The sequence below is a fragment of the Chlamydotis macqueenii genome, unplaced genomic scaffold (genome assembly GCF_036417535.1).
Source record: "Chlamydotis macqueenii isolate bChlMac1 unplaced genomic scaffold, bChlMac1.mat HAP1_SCAFFOLD_185, whole genome shotgun sequence".
Taxonomy (NCBI): domain Eukaryota; kingdom Metazoa; phylum Chordata; class Aves; order Otidiformes; family Otididae; genus Chlamydotis; species Chlamydotis macqueenii.
In genome coordinates, this window is record NW_028239077.1 from 585490 (window position 1) to 604258 (window position 18769).

The window sequence follows — 18769 nt, forward strand, 5'->3', positions numbered from 1 at the left end:
CAGGTAAATCCCGGAGCCCCGATGTCTGTGGTGCTGTAGATGCGCTGCCAATGGACGGTGAGGAGCAGCAAGAGCTTGACTGGCTGGCACTTTCGGTGTGGGAGAAATCGTCCGACGTTTGTTATTTTTCGGGATTTTATTTCAGTGGGCGCCCAGGTGCAGCTGGTGGTAAACGTCGAAGCCCTGTTGGTCAGGGAAAGGTCGGAGCCCCGATATCTGTGATGCTGTAGATGCGCTGGGAATGGCCGGTGAGGAGCAGCAAGAGCTTGACAGGCTGGCACTTTCGGTGTGGGAGTAATAGTCCGATGTTCGTGATTTTTCGTTTATTTTTTCCAGTGGGAGCCCAGGTTTAGCTAGTTGTAAACGTCGAAGCCCTGTTGGTCAGGGAAAGCCCGGAGCCCCGATGTCTGTGGTGCTGTAGATGCGCTGGGAATGGCCAATGAGGAGAAGCAAGAGCTTATGTTGCTGGCACTTTCGGTGTGGGAGCAATCGTCCGACGTTCGTGATTTTTCGGGGTTTTATTTCACTGGGCGCCCCGGTTCAGCTGGTGGTAAACGTCTAAGCCCTGTTGGTCAGGGAAAGCCCGGAGCCCCGATGTCTGTTGTGCTGTAGATGCGCTGGGAATGGCCCGTGAGGAGCAGCAAGATCTTGTGTTGCTGGTACTTTCGGTGTGGGAGCAATCGTCCGACGTTTTTGATTTTTCAGGGTTTTTTTTCAGTGGGTGCCCAGGTGCAGCTGGTGGTAAACGTCGAAGCCCTGTTGGTCAGGGAAGGCCCGGAGCCCCGATGTCTGTGGTGCTGTAGATGCGCTGGGAATGGCTGGTGAGGAGCAGCAAGAGCTTGACAGGCTGGCACTTTCGGTGTGGGAGCAATCGTCCGACGTTTTTGATGTTTCAGGGTTTTTTTTCAGTGTGCGCCCAGCTGCAGCTGGTGGTAAACGTCGAAGCCCTGTTGGTCAGCGAAAGCCCGGAGCCCCGATGTCTATGGTGCTGTAGATGCGCTGGGAATGGCTGGTGAGGAGCAGCAAGAGCTTGACAGGCTGGCACTTTCGGTGTGGGAGCAATCGTCCGACGTTTTTGATGTTTCAGGGTTTTTTTTCAGTGTGCGCCCAGCTGCAGCTGGTGGTAAACGTCGAAGCCCTGTTGGTCAGGGAAAGCCCGGAGCCCCGATGTCTGTGGTGCTGTAGATGCGCTGGGAATGGCCGGTGAGTAGGAGCAAGAGCTTGAGTTGCTGGCACTTTTGGTGTGGGAGCAATCGTCCGACGTTCGTGATTTTTCGGGGTTTTATTTCAGTGGGAGCCCAGGTTCAGCTGGTGGTAAACGTCGAAGCCCTGTTGGTCAGGGAAAGCGGAGAACGCCGATGTCTGTGGTGCTGTAGATGCGCTGCCAATGGCCGGTGAGGAGCAGCAAGAGCTTGACTGGCTGGCACTTTTGGTGTGGCAGCAATCGTCCGACATTTGTGATTATTCGGGGTTTTTTTTCAGTGGGAGCCCAGGTGCAGCTGGTGGTAAACGTCGAACCCCTGTTTGTCAGCGAAAGCACGGAGCCCCGATGTCTGTGGTGCTGTAGATGCGCTGCCAATGGCCGGTGAGTAGCAGCAAGAGCTTGACAGGCTGGCCTTTAAGGTGTGGCAGGAATCGTCCGACATTTGTGATTTTTCGGGGTTTTTTTTCAGTGGGCGCCCAGGTGCCGCTGGTGGTAAACGTCGAAGCCCTGTTGGTCAGGGAAAGCCCGGAGCCCCGATGTCTGTGGTGCTGTAGATGCGCTGGGAATGGGCGGTGAGGAGCAGCAAGAGCTTGACTGGCTGGCACTTTCGCTGTGGGAGCAATCGTCCGACGTTTGTGATTTTTCGGGGTTCTTTTCAGTGGGAGCCCAGGTGAAGCGGGTGGTAAACGTCGAAGACCTGTTGGTCAGGGTAAGCCCGGAGCCCCGATGTCTGTGGTGCTGTAGATGCGCTGCCAATGGCCGGTGAGGAGCAGCAAGAGCTTGACTGGCTGGCACTTTCGCTGTGGGAGCAATCGTCCGACTTTTGTTATTTTTCGTTTATTTTTTTCAGTGGGCGCCCAGGTGCACCTGGTGGTAAATGTCGAAGCCCTGTTGGTCAGGGAAAGCCCAGAGCCGCGATGTCTGTGGTGCTGTAGATGCGCTGGGAATGGCCGGTGAGGAGCAGCAAGAGCTTGAGTTGCTGGCACTTTCGGTGTGGGAGCAATCGTCCGACGTTCGTGATTTTTCGGGGTTTTATTTCAGTGGGCGCCCAGGTGCAGCTGGTGGTAAATGTCGAAGCCCTGTTGGTCAGGGAAAGCCCGGAGCCCCGGTATCTGTGGTGCTGTAGATGCGCTGGGAATGGCCGGTGAGGAGCAGCAAGAGCTTGACTGGCTGGCAATTTTGGTGTGGGAGCAATCGTCCGACGTTCGTGATTTTTCATTTATTTTTTTCAGTGGGCGCCCAGGTTCAGCTGGTGGTAAACGTCGAAGCCCTGTTGGTCAGGGAAAGCGGAGAACGCCGATGTCTGTGGTGCTGTAGATGCGCTGCCAATGGCCGGTGAGGAGCAGCAAGAGCTTGACTGGCTGGCACTTTTGGTGTGGGAGCAATCGTCCGACGTTTGTGATTATTCGGGGTTTTTTTTCAGTGGGAGCCCAGGTGCAGCTGGTGGTAACAGTCAAAGCCCTGTTGGTCAGGGAAAGTCCAGAGCCCTGATGTCTGTGGTGCTGTAGATGCGCTGGGAATGGGCGGTGAGGAGCAGCAAGAGCTTGACAGGCTGGCATTTAAGGTGTGGCAGGAATCGTCCAACATTTGTGATTTTTCGGGGTTTTTTTTTCAGTGGGCGCCCATGTGCAGCTGGTGGTAAACGTCGAACCCCTGTTTGTCAGGGAAAGCCCGGAGCCCCGATGTCTGTGGTGCTGTAGATGCGCTGCCAATGGCCGGTGAGGAGCAGCAAGAGCTTGTGTTGCTGGCACTTTTGGTGTGGGAGCAATCGTCGGACGTTTGTGATTTTTGGGGATTTTTATTCACTGGGCGCCCAGGTTCAGCTGGTGGTAAAATTCTAAGCCCTGTTGGTCAGGGAAAGCCCGGAGGCCCGATGTCTGTGGTGCTGTAGATGCGCTGGGAATGGCTGGTGAGGAGCAGCAAGAGCTTGACAGGCTGGCACTTTCGGTGTGGGAGCAATCGTCCGACGTTTTTGATGTTTCAGGGTTTTTTTTCAGTGTGCGCCCAGCTGCAGCTGGTGGTAAACGTCGAAGCCCTGTTGGTCAGCGAAAGCCCGGAGCCCCGATGTCTATGGTGCTGTAGATGCGCTGGGAATGGCTGGTGAGGAGCAGCAAGAGCTTGACAGGCTGGCACTTTCGGTGTGGGAGCAATCGTCCGACGTTTTTGATGTTTCAGGGTTTTTTTTCAGTGTGCGCCCAGCTGCAGCTGGTGGTAAACGTCGAAGCCCTGTTGGTCAGGGAAAGCCCGGAGCCCCGATGTCTGTGGTGCTGTAGATGCGCTGGGAATGGCCGGTGAGTAGGAGCAAGAGCTTGAGTTGCTGGCACTTTTGGTGTGGGAGCAATCGTCCGACGTTCGTGATTTTTCATTTATTTTTTTCAGTGGGCGCCCAGGTTCAGCTGGTGGTAAACGTCGAAGCCCTGTTGGTCAGGGAAAGCGGAGAACGCCGATGTCTGTGGTGCTGTAGATGCGCTGCCAATGGCCGGTGAGGAGCAGCAAGAGCTTGACTGGCTGGCACTTTTGGTGTGGCAGCAATCGTCCGACATTTGTGATTATTCGGGGTTTTTTTTCAGTGGGAGCCCAGGTGCAGCTGGTGGTAACAGTCAAAGCCCTGTTGGTCAGGGAAAGCTTGGAGCCCTGATGTCTGTGGTGCTGTAGATGCGCTGGGAATGGGCGGTGAGGAGCAGCAAGAGCTTGACAGGCTGGCATTTAAGGTGTGGCAGGAAGCGTCCAACATTTGTGATTTTTCGGGGTTTTTTTTCAGTGGGCGCCCATGTGCAGCTGGTGGTAAACGTCGAACCCCTGTTTGTCAGCGAAAGCACGGAGCCCCGATGTCTGTGGTGCTGTAGATGCGCTGCCAATGGCCGGTGAGTAGCAGCAAGAGCTTGACAGGCTGGCCTTTAAGGTGTGGCAGGAATCGTCCGACATTTGTGATTTTTCGGGGTTTTTTTTCAGTGGGCGCCCAGGTGCCGCTGGTGGTAAACGTCGAAGCCCTGTTGGTCAGGGAAAGCCCGGAGCCCCGATGTCTGTGGTGCTGTAGATGCGCTGGGAATGGGCGGTGAGGAGCAGCAAGAGCTTGACTGGCTGGCACTTTCGCTGTGGGAGCAATCGTCCGACGTTTGTGATTTTTCGGGGTTCTTTTCAGTGGGAGCCCAGGTGAAGCGGGTGGTAAACGTCGAAGACCTGTTGGTCAGGGTAAGCCCGGAGCCCCGATGTCTGTGGTGCTGTAGATGCGCCTCCAATGGCCGGTGAGGAGCAGCAAGAGCTTGACTGGCTGGCACTTTCGCTGTGGGAGCAATCGTCCGACTTTTGTTATTTTTCGTTTATTTTTTTCAGTGGGCGCCCAGGTGCACCTGGTGGTAAATGTCGAAGCCCTGTTGGTCAGGGAAAGCCCAGAGCCGCGATGTCTGTGGTGCTGTAGATGCGCTGGGAATGGCCGGTGAGGAGCAGCAAGAGCTTGAGTTGCTGGCACTTTCGGTGTGGGAGCAATCGTCCGACGTTCGTGATTTTTCGGGGTTTTATTTCAGTGGGCGCCCAGGTGCAGCTGGTGGTAAATGTCGAAGCCCTGTTGGTCAGGGAAAGCCCGGAGCCCCGGTATCTGTGGTGCTGTAGATGCGCTGGGAATGGCCGGTGAGGAGCAGCAAGAGCTTGACTGGCTGGCAATTTTGGTGTGGGAGCAATCGTCCGACGTTCGTGATTTTTCATTTATTTTTTTCAGTGGGCGCCCAGGTTCAGCTGGTGGTAAACGTCGAAGCCCTGTTGGTCAGGGAAAGCGGAGAACGCCGATGTCTGTGGTGCTGTAGATGCGCTGCCAATGGCCGGTGAGGAGCAGCAAGAGCTTGACAGGCTGGCACTTTTGGTGTGGGAGCAATCGTCCGACGTTTGTGATTATTCGGGGTTTTTTTTCAGTGGGAGCCCAGGTGCAGCTGGTGGTAACAGTCAAAGCCCTGTTGGTCAGGGAAAGCCCGGAGCTCCGATGTCTGTAGTGCTGTACATGAGCTGCCAGTGGCCGGTGAGGAACTGCAAGAGCTTGACTGGCTGGCACTTTGGGTGTGGGATCAATTGTCCGACGTTCTCGATTTTTCAGGGTTTTTTTTCAGTGGCCAACTAGGTGCAGCTGGTGGTAAATGTCGAAGGCCTGTTGGTCAGGGAAAGCCCAGAGCCGCGATGTCTGTGGTGCTGTAGATGCGCTGCCAATGGCCGGTGAGGAGCAGCAAGAGCTTGACTGGCTGGCACTTTCAGTGTGGGAGCAATAGTCCGACGTTTGTGATTTTTCGCGGTTTTTTTCAGTGGGCACCCAGGTGCAGCTGGTGGTAAACGTCGAAGCCCTGTTGTTCAGGGAAAGCGCAGAACCCCGATGTCTGTGGTGCTGTAGATGCACTGCCAAAGTCCGGTGTGTAGCAGCAAGAGCTTGAGTTGCTGGCACTTTCGGTGTGGGAGGAATCGTCCGACGTTCGTGATTTTTCGGGGTTTTATTTCAGTTGGCGCCCAGTTGCAGCTGGTGGTAAACGTCGAAGCCCTGTTGGTCAGGGAAAGCCCGGAGCCCCGATGTCTGTGGTGCTGTAGATGCGCTGGGAATGGCCGGTGAGAAGCAGCAAGAACTTGTGTTGCTGGCACTTTCGGTGTGGGAGGAATCGACCGATGTTCGTGATTTTTTGGGGGTTCTTTTCAGTGGGCGCCCAGGTGCAGCTGGTGGTAAACGTCGAAGCCCTGTTCGTCAAGGAAAGTCCAGAGCCCCGATGTCAGTGGTGCTGTAGATGCGCTGGCAATGGCTGGTGAGGAGTAGCTACAGCTTCACAGGCTGGCACTTTCGGTGTTGGAGCAATCGTCCGACGTTCGTGATTTTTCGGGGTTTTTTTTCAGTGGGCGCCCAGGTTCAGCTGGTGGTAAACGTCGAAGCCCTGTTGGTCAGGGAAAGCCCGGAGCCCCGATGTCTGTGGTGCTGTAGATGCGCTGCCAATGGCCGGTGAGGAGCAGCAAGAGGCTGACATGCTGGCACTTTCGGTGTGGGAGGAATCGTCCGACGTTCGTGAGTTTTCGGGGTTTTTTTCAGTGGGCGCCCAGGTGCAGCTGGTGGTAAACGTCGAAGCCCTGTTGGTCAGGGAAAGCCCGGAGCCCCGATGTCTGTGGTGCTGTAGTTGCGCTGCCAATGGGCGGTGAGTAGCAGCAAGAGCTTGAGTTCCTGGCACTTTCGTTGTGGGAGCAATCGTCCGACGTTCGTGATTTTTCGGGGTTTTATTTCAGTGTGCGCCCAGGTGCAGCTGGTGGTAAATGTCGAAGCCCTGTTGGTCAGGGAAAGCCCGGAGCCCCGATGTCTGTGGTGCTGTAGATGCGCTGGGAATGGGCGGTGAGGAGCAGCAAGAGCTTGACTGGCTGGCACTTTCGTTGTGGGATCAATCGTCTGATCTTCGTGATTTTTCGTTTATTTTTTTCAGTGGGCGCCCAGGTTCAGCTGGTGGTAAACGTCGAAGCCCTGTTGGTCAGGGAAAGCCCGGAGCCCCGATGTCTGTGGTGCTGTAGATGTGCTAGGAACGGCCGGTGAGGAGCAGCAAGACCTTGTGTTGCTGGCACTTTCGGTGTGGGAGCAATCGTCCGATGTTCGTGATTTTTCGGGGGTTCTTTTCAGTGGGAGCCCAGGTGCAGCTGGTGGTAAATGTCGAAGCCTGGTTCGTCATGGAAAGCCCGGAGCTCCGATGTCTGTGGTGCTGTAGATGCGCTGCCAATGGGCGGTGAGGAGCAGCAAGAGCTTGACTGGCTGGCACTTTCGGTGTGGGAGCAATCGTCCGACGTTTGTGATTTTTCGGTGTTCTTTTCAGTGGGAGCTCAGGTGCAGCGGGTGGTAAACGTCGAAGGCCTGTTGGTCAGGGAAAGCCCGGAGCCCCGATGTCTGTGGTGCTGTAGATGCGCTGCCAATGGCCGGTGAATAGCAGCAAGAGCTTGACTGGCTGGCACTTTCAATGTGGGAACAATCGTCCGACGTTCGTGATTTTTCGGGTTTTTTTTCCAGTGCGCGCCCAGGTTCAGCTGGTGGTAAACGTCGAAGCCCTGTTCGTCAGGGAAAGCTCAGAGCCCCGATGTCTGTGGTGCTGTAGATGCGCTGGGAATGGCCGGTGAGGAGCAGCAAGAGCTTGTGTTGCTGGCACTTTCGGTGTGGGAGCAATCGTCCGATGTTCGTGATTTTTCGGGGTTTTACTTTCAGTGGGCGCCCACGTTCAGCTGGTGGTAAACGTCGAAGCCCTGTTGGTCACGGAAAGCCCGGAGCCCCGATATCTGTGATGCTGTAGATGCGCTGGGAATGGGCGGTGAGGAGCAGCAAGAGCTTGACTGTCTGGCACTTTCGGTGTGGGAGCAATCGTCCGATGTTCGTGATTTTTAGTTTATTTTTTTCAGTGGGCGCCCAGGTTCAGCTGGTGGTAAACGTCGAAGCCCTGTTGGTCAGGAAAAGCGCAGAACCCCAATGTATGTGGTGCTGTAGATGCACTGCCAAAGTCTGGTGAGTAGCAGCAAGAGCTTGAGTTGCTGGCACTTTCGTTGTGGGAGCAATCGTCCGACGTTCGTGATTTTTCGGAGTTTTATTTCAGTGGGCGCCCAGGTGCAGCTGGTGGTAAATGTCGAAGCCCTGTTGGTCAGGGAAAGCCCGGAGCCCCGATGTCTGTGGTGCTGTAGATGCGCTGCCAATGGTCGGTGAGGAGCAGCAAGAGGCTGACATGCTGGCACTTTCGGTGTGGGAGCAATCGTCCGACGTTCGTGATTTTTGCGGTTTTTTTCAGTGGGCGCCCAGGTGCAGCTGGTGGTAAACGTTGAAGCCCTGTTGGTCAGGGAAAGCTCGGAGCCCCGATGTCTGTGGTGCTGTAGATGCCCTGCCAATGGGCAGTGAGTAGCAGCAAGAGCTTGAGTTGCTGGCACTTTCGGTGTGGGAGCAATCGTCCGATGTTCGTGATTTTTCGTTTATTTTTTTCAGTGGGCGCCCAGGTGCAGCTGGTGGTAAACGTCGAAGCCCTGTTGGTCAGGGAAAGCCCGGAGCCCCGATGTCTGTGGTGCTGTAGATGCGCTGCCAAAGTCCGGTGAGGAGCAGCAAGAGCTTGAGTTGCTGGCACTTTCGGTGTGGGAGCAATCGTCTGACGTTCGTGATTTTTCGGGTTTTTTTTCCAGTGGGCGCCCAGGTGCAGCTGGTGGTAAACGTCGAAGCCCTGTTTGTCAGGGAAAGCCCGGAGCCCCGATGTCTGTGGTGCTGTAGATGCGCTGGGAATGGCCGGTGAGGAACAGCAGGAGCTTGTGTTGCTGGCACTTTCGGTGTGGGTGCAATCGTCCGACGTTGGTGATTTTTCGGGGTTCTTTTCAGTGGGAGCCCAGGTGCAGCGAGTGGTAAACGTCGAAGCCCTGTTGGTCAGGGAAAGCCTGGAGCCCCGATGTCTGTGGTGCTGTAGATTCGCTGGGAATGGCCGGTGACGAGCAGCAAGAGCTTGACTGGCTGGCACTTTTGGTGTGGGAGCAATTGTCCGACGTTTGTGATTTTTCGGGGTTTTTTTCAGTGGGCACCCAGGTGCAGGTGATGGTAAATGTCGAAGCCCTGTTGGTCAGGGAAAGCTCGGAGCCCCGATATTTGTGGTGCTGTAGATGCGCTGCCAATGGCCGGTGAGGAGCAGCAAGAGCTTGACTGTCTGGCACTTTCGGTGTGGGAGCAATCGTCCGACGTTCGTGATTTTTGGAGGTTTTATTTCAGTGGGCGCCCAGGTTCAGCTGGTGGTAAACGTTGAAGCCCAGTTGGTCAGGGAAAGCCCGGAGCCCCGATGTCTGTGGTGCTGTAGATGCGCTGGGAATGGCCGGTGAGGAGCAGCAAGAGCTTGTGTTGCTGGCACTTTCGGTGTGGGTGCAATCGTCCGACGTTCGTGATATTTCGGGGTTCTTTTCAGTGGGAGCCTAGGTGCAGCGAGTGGTAAACGTCGAAGCCCTGTTGGTCAGGGAAAGCCCGGAGCTCCGATGTCTGTAGTGCTGTACATGAGCTGCCAGTGGCCGGTGAGGAACTGCAAGAGCTTGACTGGCTGGCACTTTGGGTGTGGGATCAATTGTCCGACGTTTTCAATTTTTCAGGGTTTTTTTTCAGTGGCCAACTAGGTGCAGCTGGTGGTAAATGTCGAAGGCCTGTTGGTCAGGGAAAGCCCAGAGCCGCGATGTCTGTGGTGCTGTACATGCGCTGCCAATGGCCGGTGAGGAGCAGCAAGAGCTTGACTGGCTGGCACTTTCAATGTGGGAACAATCGTCCGACGTTCGTGATTTTTCGCGGTTTTTTTCAGTGGGCACCCAGTTGCAGCTGGTGGTAAACGTCGAAGCCCTGTTGTTCAGGGAAAGCGCAGAACCCCGATGTCTGTGGTGCTGTAGATGCACTGCCAAAGTCCGGTGTGTAGCAGCAAGAGCTTGAGTTGCTGGCACTTTCGGTGTGGGAGGAATCGTCCGACGTTCGTGATTTTTCGGGGTTTTATTTCAGTTGGCGCCCAGTTGCAGCTGGTGGTAAACGTCGAAGCCCTGTTGGTCAGGGAAAGCCCGGAGCCCCGATGTCTGTGGTGCTGTAGATGCGCTGGGAATGGCCGGTGAGAAGCAGCAAGAACTTGTGTTGCTGGCACTTTCGGTGTGGGAGGAATCGACCGATGTTCGTGATTTTTTGGGGGTTCTTTTCAGTGGGCGCCCAGGTGCAGCTGGTGGTAAACGTCGAAGCCCTGTTCGTCAAGGAAAGTCCAGAGCCCCGATGTCAGTCGTGCTGTAGATGCGCTGGCAATGGCTGGTGAGGAGTAGCTACAGCTTGACAGGCTGGCACTTTCGGTGTTGGAGCAATCGTCCGACGTTCGTGATTTTTCGGGGTTTTTTTTCAGTGGGCGCCCAGGTTCAGCTGGTGGTAAACGTCGAAGCCCTGTTGGTCAGGGAAAGCCCGGAGTCCCGATGTCTGTGGTGCTGTAGATGCGCTGCCAATGGCCGGTGAGGAGCAGCAAGAGGCTGACATGCTGGCACTTTCGGTGTGGGAGGAATCGTCCGACGTTCGTGAGTTTTCGGGGTTTTTTTCAGTGGGCGCCCAGGTGCAGCTGGTGGTAAACGTCGAAGCCCTGTTGGTCAGGGAAAGCCCGGAGCCCCGATGTCTGTGGTGCTGTAGATGCGCTGCCAATGGGCGGTGAGTAGCAGCAAGAGCTTGACTGTCTGGCACTTTCGTTGTGGGAGCAATCGTCCGACGTTCGTGATTTTTCGGGGTTTTATTTCAGTGTGCGCCCAGGTGCAGCTGGTGGTAAATGTCGAAGCCCTGTTGGTCAGGGAAAGCCCGGAGCCCCGATGTCTGTGGTGCTGTAGATGCGCTGGGAATGGGCGGTGAGGAGCAGCAAGAGCTTGACTGGCTGGCACTTTCGTTGTGGGATCAATCGTCTGATCTTCGTGATTTTTCGTTTATTTTTTTCAGTGGGCGCCCAGGTTCAGCTGGTGGTAAACGTCGAAGCCCTATTGGTCAGGGAAAGCCCGGAGCCCCGATGTCTGTGGTGCTGTAGATGTGCTGGGAACGGCCGGTGAGGAGCAGCAAGAGCTTGTGTTGCTGGCACTTTCGGTGTGGGAGCAATCGTCCGATGTTCGTGATTTTTCGGGGGTTCTTTTCAGTGGGAGCCCAGGTGCAGCTGGTGGTAAATGTCGAAGCCTGGTTCGTCATGGAAAGCCCGGAGCTCCGATGTCTGTGGTGCTGTAGATGCGCTGCCAATGGGCGGTGAGGAGCAGCAAGAGCTTGACTGGCTGGCACTTTCGGTGTGGGAGCAATCGTCCGACGTTTGTGATTTTTCGGTGTTCTTTTCAGTGGGAGCCCAGGTGCAGCGGGTGGTAAACGTCGAAGCCCTGTTGGTCAGGGAAAGCCCGGAGCCCCGATGTCTGTGGTGCTGTAGATGCGCTGCCAATGGCCGGTGAATAGCAGCAAGAGCTTGACTGGCTGGCACTTTCAATGTGGGAACAATCATCCGACGTTCGTGATTTTTCGGGTTTTTTTTCCAGTGCGCGCCCAGGTTCAGCTGGTGGTAAACGTCGAAGCCCTGTTCGTCAGGGAAAGCCCGGAGCCCCGATGTCTGTGGTGCTGTAGATGCGCTGGGAATGGGAGGTGAGTAGCAGCAAGAGCTTGAGTTGCTGGCACTTTCGGTGTGGGAGCAATCGTGCGATGTTCGTGATTTTTCGTTTATTTTTTTCAGTGGGCGCCCAGGTGCAGCTGGTGGTAAACGTTGAAGCCCTGTTGGTCAGGGAAAGCCCGGAGCCCCGATGTCTGTGGTGCTGTAGATGCGCCTCCAATGGCGGGTGAGGAGCAGCAAGAGCTTGACAGGCTGGCATTTAAGGTGTGGCAGGAATCGTCCGACATTTGTGATTTTTGGGGTTTTTTTTTCAGGGGGCACCCAGGTGCAGCTGGTGGTAAATGTCGAAGCCCTGTTGGTCAGGGAAAGCCCGGAGCCACGATGTCTGTGGTGCTGTAGATGCGCTGCCCATGGCCCGTGAGTAGCAGCAAGAGCTTGACTGACTGGGACTTTTGGTGTGGGAGCAATCGTCCGACGTTCGTGATTTTTCGTGGTTTTAATTTCAGTGGGCGCCCAGGTGCAGCTGGTGGTAAATGTCGAAGCCCTGTTGGTCTGGGAAAGCCCGGAGCCCCGATGTCTGTGGTGCTTTAGATGCGCTGCCAATGGCCGGTGAGGAGCAGCAAGAGCTTGACAGGCTGGCATTTAAGGTGTGGCAGAAATCGTCCGATATTTTGTGATTTTTGGGGTTTTTTTTTTCAGGGGGCACCCAGGTGCAGCTGGTGGTAAATGTCGAAGCCCGGTTGGTCAGGGAAAGCCCGGAGCCCCGATGTCTGTGGTGCTGTAGATGCGCTGCCCATGGCCGGTGAGGAGCAGCAAGAGCTTGACTGGCTGGCACTTTCGGTGTGGGAGCAATCGTGCGATGTTCGTGATTTTTCGTTTACTTTTTTCAGTGGGCGCCCAGGTGCAGCTGGTGGTAAACGTCGAAGCCCTGTTGTTCAGGGAAAGCGCAGGACCCCGATGTCTGTGGTGCTGTAGATGCACTGCCAAAGTCCGGTGAGTAGCAGCAAGAGCTTGAGTTGCTGGCACTTTCGGTGTGGGAGCAATCGTCCGACGTTTGTGATTTTTCGGGGTTTTTTTCAGCGGGCTCCGAGGTGCAGCTGGTGGTAAACGTCGAAGCCCTGTTGGTCAGGGAAAGCCCGGAGCCCCGATGTCTGTGGTGCTGTAGATGCGCTGCCAAAGTCTGGTGAGGAGCAGCAAGAGCTTGACTGGCTGGCACTTCAGGTGTGGGAGCAATCGTCCGACGTTTGTGATTTTTCGTTTATTTATTTCAGTGGGCGCCCAGGTGCAGCTGGTGGTAAACGTCGAAGCCCTGTTCGTCAGGGAAAGCCCGGAGCCGGGATGTCTGTGGTGCTGTAGATTCACTGCCCACGGCCGGTGAGGAGCAGCAAGAGCTTGACTGGCTGGCACTTTTGGTGTGGGAGCAATCGTCCGACGTTTTTGATTTTTCAGGGTTTTTTTTCAGTGGGTAACCAGGTGCAGCTGGTGGTAAATGTCGAAGCCCTGTTGGTCAGGGAAAGCCCGGAGCCGTGATGTCTGTGGTGCTGTAGATGCGGTGCCAATGGCCGGTGAGGAGCAGCAAGAGCTTGACTGGCTGGCACTTGCGGTGTGGGAGCAATCGTCCGACGTTTGTGATATTTGGGGATATTTTTTCCAGTGGGCGCCCAAGTTCAGCTGGTAGTAAACTTCTAAGCCCTGTTGGTCAGGGAAAGCCCGGAGCCCCGATGTCTGTGGTGCTGTAGATGCGCTGCCAATGGGCGGTGAGGAGCAGCAAGAGCTTGTGTTGCTGGCACTTTTGGTGTGGGAGCAATCGTCGGACGTTTGTGATTTTTGGGGATTTTTATTCACTGGGCGCCCAGGTGCAGCTGGTGGTAAATGTCGAAGCCCTGTTGGTCAGAGAAAGCCCGGAGCCCTGATGTCTGTGGTGCTGTAGATGCGCTGCCAATGGCCGGTGAGGAGCAGCAAGAGCTTGACAGGCTGGCACTTTCGGTGTGGGAGCAATCGTCCGACGTTTGTGATTTTTCGTTTATTTTTTTCAGTGGGCGCCCAGGTGCACCTGGTGGTAAATGTCGAAGCCCTGTTGTTCAGGGAAAGCGCAGAACCCCGATGTCTGTGGTGCTGTAGATGCACTGCCAAAGTCCGGTGAGTAGCAGCAGGAGCTTGAGTTGCTGGCACTTTCGGTGTGGGAGCAATCGTCCGACGTTTGTGATTTTTCGTTTATTTTTTTCAGTGGGCGCCCAGGTGCAGCTTGTGGTAAACGTCGAAGCCCAGTTGGTCAGGGAAAGCCCGGAGCCCCGATGTCTGTGGTGCTGTAGATGCGCTGGGAATGGGAGGTGAGTAGCAGCAAGAGCTTGAGTTGCTGGCACTTTCGGTGTGGGAGCAATCGTCCGACGTTCGTGATTTTTCAGGGTTTTATTTCAGTGGGCGCCCAGGTGCAGCTGGTGGTAAACGTCGAAGCCCTGTTGGTCAGGGAAAGCTCGGAGCCCCGATGTCTGTGGTGCTGTAGATGCCCTGCCAATGGGCGGTGAGGAGCAGCAAGAGCTTGAGTTGCTGGCACTTTCAGTGTGGGAATAATCGTCCGATGTTCGTGATTTTTAGTTTATTTTTTTCAGTGGGCGCCCAGGTTCAGCTGGTGGTAAATGTCGAAGCCCTGTTGGTCAGGGAAAGCGCAGAAACCCAATGTCTGTGGTGCTGTAGATGCACTGCCAAAGTCTGGTGAGTAGCAGCAAGAGCTTGAGTTGCTGGCACTTTCGTTGTGGGAGCAATCGTCCGACGTTCGTGATTTTTCGGGGTTTTATTTCAGTGGGCGCCCAGGTGCAGCTGGTAGTAAACGTTGAAGCCCTGTTGGTCAGGGAAAGCTCGGAGCCCTGATGTCTGTGGTGCTGTAGATGCACTGCCAAAGTCCGGTGAGTAGCAGCAAGAGCTTGAGTTGCTGGCACTTTCGTTGTGGGAGCAATCGTCCGACGTTCGTGATTTTTCGGGGTTTTATTTCAGTGGGCGCCCAGGTGCAGCTGGTGGTAAACGTCGAAGCCCTGTTGGTCAGGGAAAGCCCGGAGCCCCGATGTCTGTGGTGCTGTAGATGCACTGCCAAAGTCTGGTGAGTAGCAGCAAGAGCTTGAGTTGCTGGCACTTTCGTTGTGGGAGCAATCGTCTGACGTTCGTGATTTTTCGGAGTTTTATTTCAGTGTGCGCCCAGGTGCAGCTGGTGGTAAACGTTGAAGCCCAGTTGGTCAGGGAAAGCTCGGAGCCCCGATGTCTGTGGTGCTGTAGATGCCCTGCCAATGGGCAGTGAGTAGCAGCAAGAGCTTGAGTTGCTGGCAGTTTCGGTGTGGGAGCAATCGTCCGATATTCATGATTTTTCGTTTATTTTTTTCAGTGGGCGCCCAGGTGCAGCTGGTGGTAAACGTCGAACGCTGTTCGTCAGGGAAAGCCTGGAGCCCCGATATCTGTGGTGCTGTAGATGTGCTGCCAATCGCCGCTGAGGAGCAGCAAGAGCTTGACTGGCTGGCACTTTGGGTGTGGGAGCAATCGTCGGACGTTCGTGATTTTTCGGGGTTTTATTTCAGTGGGCGCCCAGGTTCAGCTGGTGGTAATCGTCGAAGCCCAGTTGGTCAGGGAAAGCCCGGAGCCCCGATGTCTGTGGTGCTGTAGATGCGCTGGGAATGGCCGGTGTTCAGCAGCTAGAGCTTGACTGTCTGGCACTTTTGGTGTGGGAGCAATCGTCCGACGTTCGTGATTTTTCGGGGTTCTTTTCAGTGGGAGCCCAGGTGCAGCTGGTGGTAAACGTCGAAGGCCTGTTGGTCAGGGAAAGCCCGGAGCCGCGATGTCTGTGGTGCTGTAGATGCGCTGGGAATGGGCGGTGAGGGGCAGCCAGAGCTTGACAGGCTGGCATTTAAGGTGTGGCAGGAATCGTCCGACATTTGTGATTTTTGGGTTTTCTTTTTCAGTGGGCGCCCAGGTGCAGCTGGTGGTAAACGTCGAAGCCCTGTTGGTCAGGGAATGCCAGGAGCCCAAATGTCTGTGGTGCTGTAGATCCGCTGCCAAAGTCCGGTGAGGAGCAGCAAGAGCTTGACTGGCTGGCACTTTCGGTGTGGGAGCAATCGTCCGACGTTTGTGATTTTTCGTTTATTTTTTTCAGTGGGCGCCCAGGTTCAGCTGGTGGTAAATGTCGAAGCCCTGTTGGTCAGGGAAAGCGCAGAACCCCGACGTCTGTGGTGCTGTAGATGCACTGCCAAAGTCCGGTGAGTAGCAGCAGGAGCTTGAGTTGCTGGCACTTTCGGTGTGGGAGCAATCGTCCGACGTTCGTGATTTTTTGGGGTTTTACTTTCAGTGGGCGCCCAGGTTCAGCTGGTGGTAAACGTCGAAGCCTTGTTGGTCAGGGAAAGCCCGGAGCCCCGATGTCTGTGGTGCTGTAGATGCGCTGGGAATGGCCGGTGAGGAGCAGCAAGAGCTTGACTGGCTGGCACTTTCGGTGTGGGAGCAATCGTCCGACGTTTGTGATTTTTAGTTTATTTTTTTCAGTGGGCGCCCAGGTGCAGCTGGTGGTAAACGTCGAAGCCCTGTTGGTCAGGGAAAGCGGAGAACCCCGATGTCTGTGGTGCTGTAGATGCACTCCCAAAGTCCGGTGAGTAGCAGCAGGAGCTTGAGTTGCTGGCACTTTCGGTGTGGGAGCAATCGTCCGACGTTTGTGATTTTTCGTTTATTTTTTTCAGTGGGCGCCCAGGTGCAGCTGGTGGTAAATGTCGAAGCCCTGTTGGTCAGGGAATGCCCGGAGCCCCGATGTCTGTGGTGCTGTAGATGCGCTGGGAATGGCCGGTGAGGAGCAGCAAGAGCTTGAGTTGCTGGCACTTTTGGTGTGGGAGCATTCGTCCGACGTTTTTGATTTTTCAGGGTTTTTTTTCAGTGGGTAACCAGGTGCAGCTGGTGGTAAATGTCGAAGCCCTGTTGGTCAGGGAAAGCCCGGAGCCGCGATGTCTGTGGTGCTGTAGATGCGCTGGGAATGGCCGGTGAGTAGCAGCAAGAGCTTGAGTTGCTGGCACTTTCGGTGTGGGAGCAATCGTCCGACGTTCGTGATTTTTTAGGGTCTTACTTTCAGTGGGCGCCCAGGTTCAGCTGGTGGTAAACGTCGAAGCCCTGTTGGTCACGGAAAGCCCGCAGCCCCGATATCTGTGATGCTGTAGATGAGCTGCCAATGGCCGGTGAGGAGCAGCAAGAGCTTGACTGTCTGGCACTTTCGGTGTGGGAGCAATCGTCCGACGTTCGTGATTTTTCGGGGTTTTTTTTCAGTGGGCGCCCAGGTTCAGCTGGTGGTAAACGTCGAAGCCCTGTTGTTCAGGGAAAGCGCAGAACCCCAATGTCTGTGGTGCTGTAGATGCACTGCCAAAGTCTGGTGAGGAGCAGCAAGAGCTTGACTGGCTGGCACTTTCGGTGTGGGAGCAATCGTCCGACGTTTGTGATTTTTCATTTATTTTTTTCAGTGGGCGCCCAGGTGCAGCGGGTGGTAAATGTCGAAGCCGTGTTCGTCAGGGAAAGTCCAGAGCCCTGATGTCTGTGGTGCTGTAGATGCGCTGGGAATGGGCGGTGAGGCGCAGCAAGAGCTTGACAGGCTGGCATTTAAGGTGTGGCAGGAATCGTCCGACATTTGTGATTTTTCGGGGTTTTTTTTCAGTGGGCGCCCAGGTGCAGCTGGTGGTAAATGTCGAAGCCCTGTTCGTCAGGGAAAGCCCGGAGCCCCGATGTCTGTGGTGCTGTAGATGCGCTGGGAATGGGCGGTGAGGAGCAGCAAGAGCTTGACTGGCTGGCACTTTCAGTGTGGGAGCAATAGTCCGACGTTTGTGATTTTTGGGGGTTTTATTTCAGTGGGCGCCCAGGTTCAGCTGGTGGTAAACGTCGAAGCCCAGTTGGTCAGGGAAAGCCCGGAGCCCCGATGTCTGTGGTGCTGTAGATGCGCTGGGAATGGCCGGTGAGGAGCAGCAAGAGCTTGACTGGCTGGCACTTTCGGTGTGGGAGCAATCGTCCGACGTTTTTGATTTTTCAGGGTTTTTTTTCAGTGCGTAACCAGGTGCAGCTGGTGGTAAACGTCGAAGCCCTGTTGGTCAGGGAAATCCCGGAGCCCCGATGTCTGTGGTGCTGTAGATGCGCTGCCAATAGCCGGTGAGGAGCAGCAAGAGGCTGACATGCTGGCACTTTCGATGTGGGTGCAATCGTCTGACGTTCGTGATTTTTGGGGTTTTTTTTTTCACTGGGCGCCCAGGTGCAGCTGGTGGTAAATGTCGAAGCCCTGTTGGTCAGGGAAAGCCCGGAGCCCCGATGTCTGTGGTGCTGTAGATGCGCTGGGAATGGGCGGTGAGGAGCAGCAAGAGCTTGACTGGCTGGCACTTTCAGTGTGGGAGCAATAGTCCGACGTTTGTGATTTTTGGGGGTTTTATTTCAGTGGGCGCCCAGGTTCAGCTGGTGGTAAACGTCGAAGCCCAGTTGGTCAGGGAAAGCCCGGAGCCCCGATGTCTGTGGTGCTGTAGATGCGCTGGGAATGGGAGGTGAGTAGCAGCAAGAGCTTGAGTTGCTGGCACTTTCAGTGTGGGAGCAATCGTCCGACGTTCGTGATTTTTAATTTATTTTTTTCAGTGGGCGCCCAGGTTCAGCTGGTGGTAAATGTCGAAGCCCTGTTGGTCAGGGAAAGCCCGGAGCCCCGATGTCTGTGGTGCTGTAGATGCGCTGGGAATGGCCGGTGTTCAGCAGCTAGAGCTTGACTGTCTGGCACTTTTGGTGTGGGAGCAATCGTCCGACGTTCGTGATTTTTCGGGGTTCTTTTCAGTGGGAGCCCAGGTGCAGCTGGTGGTAAACGTCGAAGGCCTGTTGGTCAGGGAAAGCCCAGAGCCCCGATGTCTGTGGTGCTGTAGATGCGCTGGGAATGGCCGGTGAGGAGCAGCAAGAGCTTGAGTTGCTGGCACTTTCGGTGTGGGAGGAATCGTCCGACGTTCGTGATTTTTCGGGGTTTTATTTCACTGGGCTCCCAGGTTCAGCTGGTGGTAAACGTCGAAGCCCTGTTGGTCAGGGAAAGCCCGGAGCCCCAATGTCTGTGGTGCTGTAGATGCGCTGCCAATGGCCGGTGAGGAGCAGCAAGAGGTTGACTGGCTGGCACTTTCGGTGTGGGAGCAATCGTCCGATGTTCATGATTTTTCGTTTATTTTTTTCAGTGGGCGCCCAGGTTCAGCTGGTGGTAAACGTCGAAGCCCTGTTGGTCAGGGAAAGCCCGGAGCCCCGATGTCTGTGGTGCTGTAGATGCGCTGCCAATGGCCGGTGAGGAGCAGCAAGAGCTTGACTGGCTGGCACTTTCGGTGTGGGAGCAATCGTCCGACGTTCGTGATTTTTCGGGGTTTTACTTTCAGTGGGCGCCCAGGTTCAGCTGGTGGTAAACGTCGAAGCCCTGTTGGTCAGGGAAAGCCCGGAGCCCCTATGTCTGTGGTGCTGTAGATGCGCTGCCAAGGTCCGG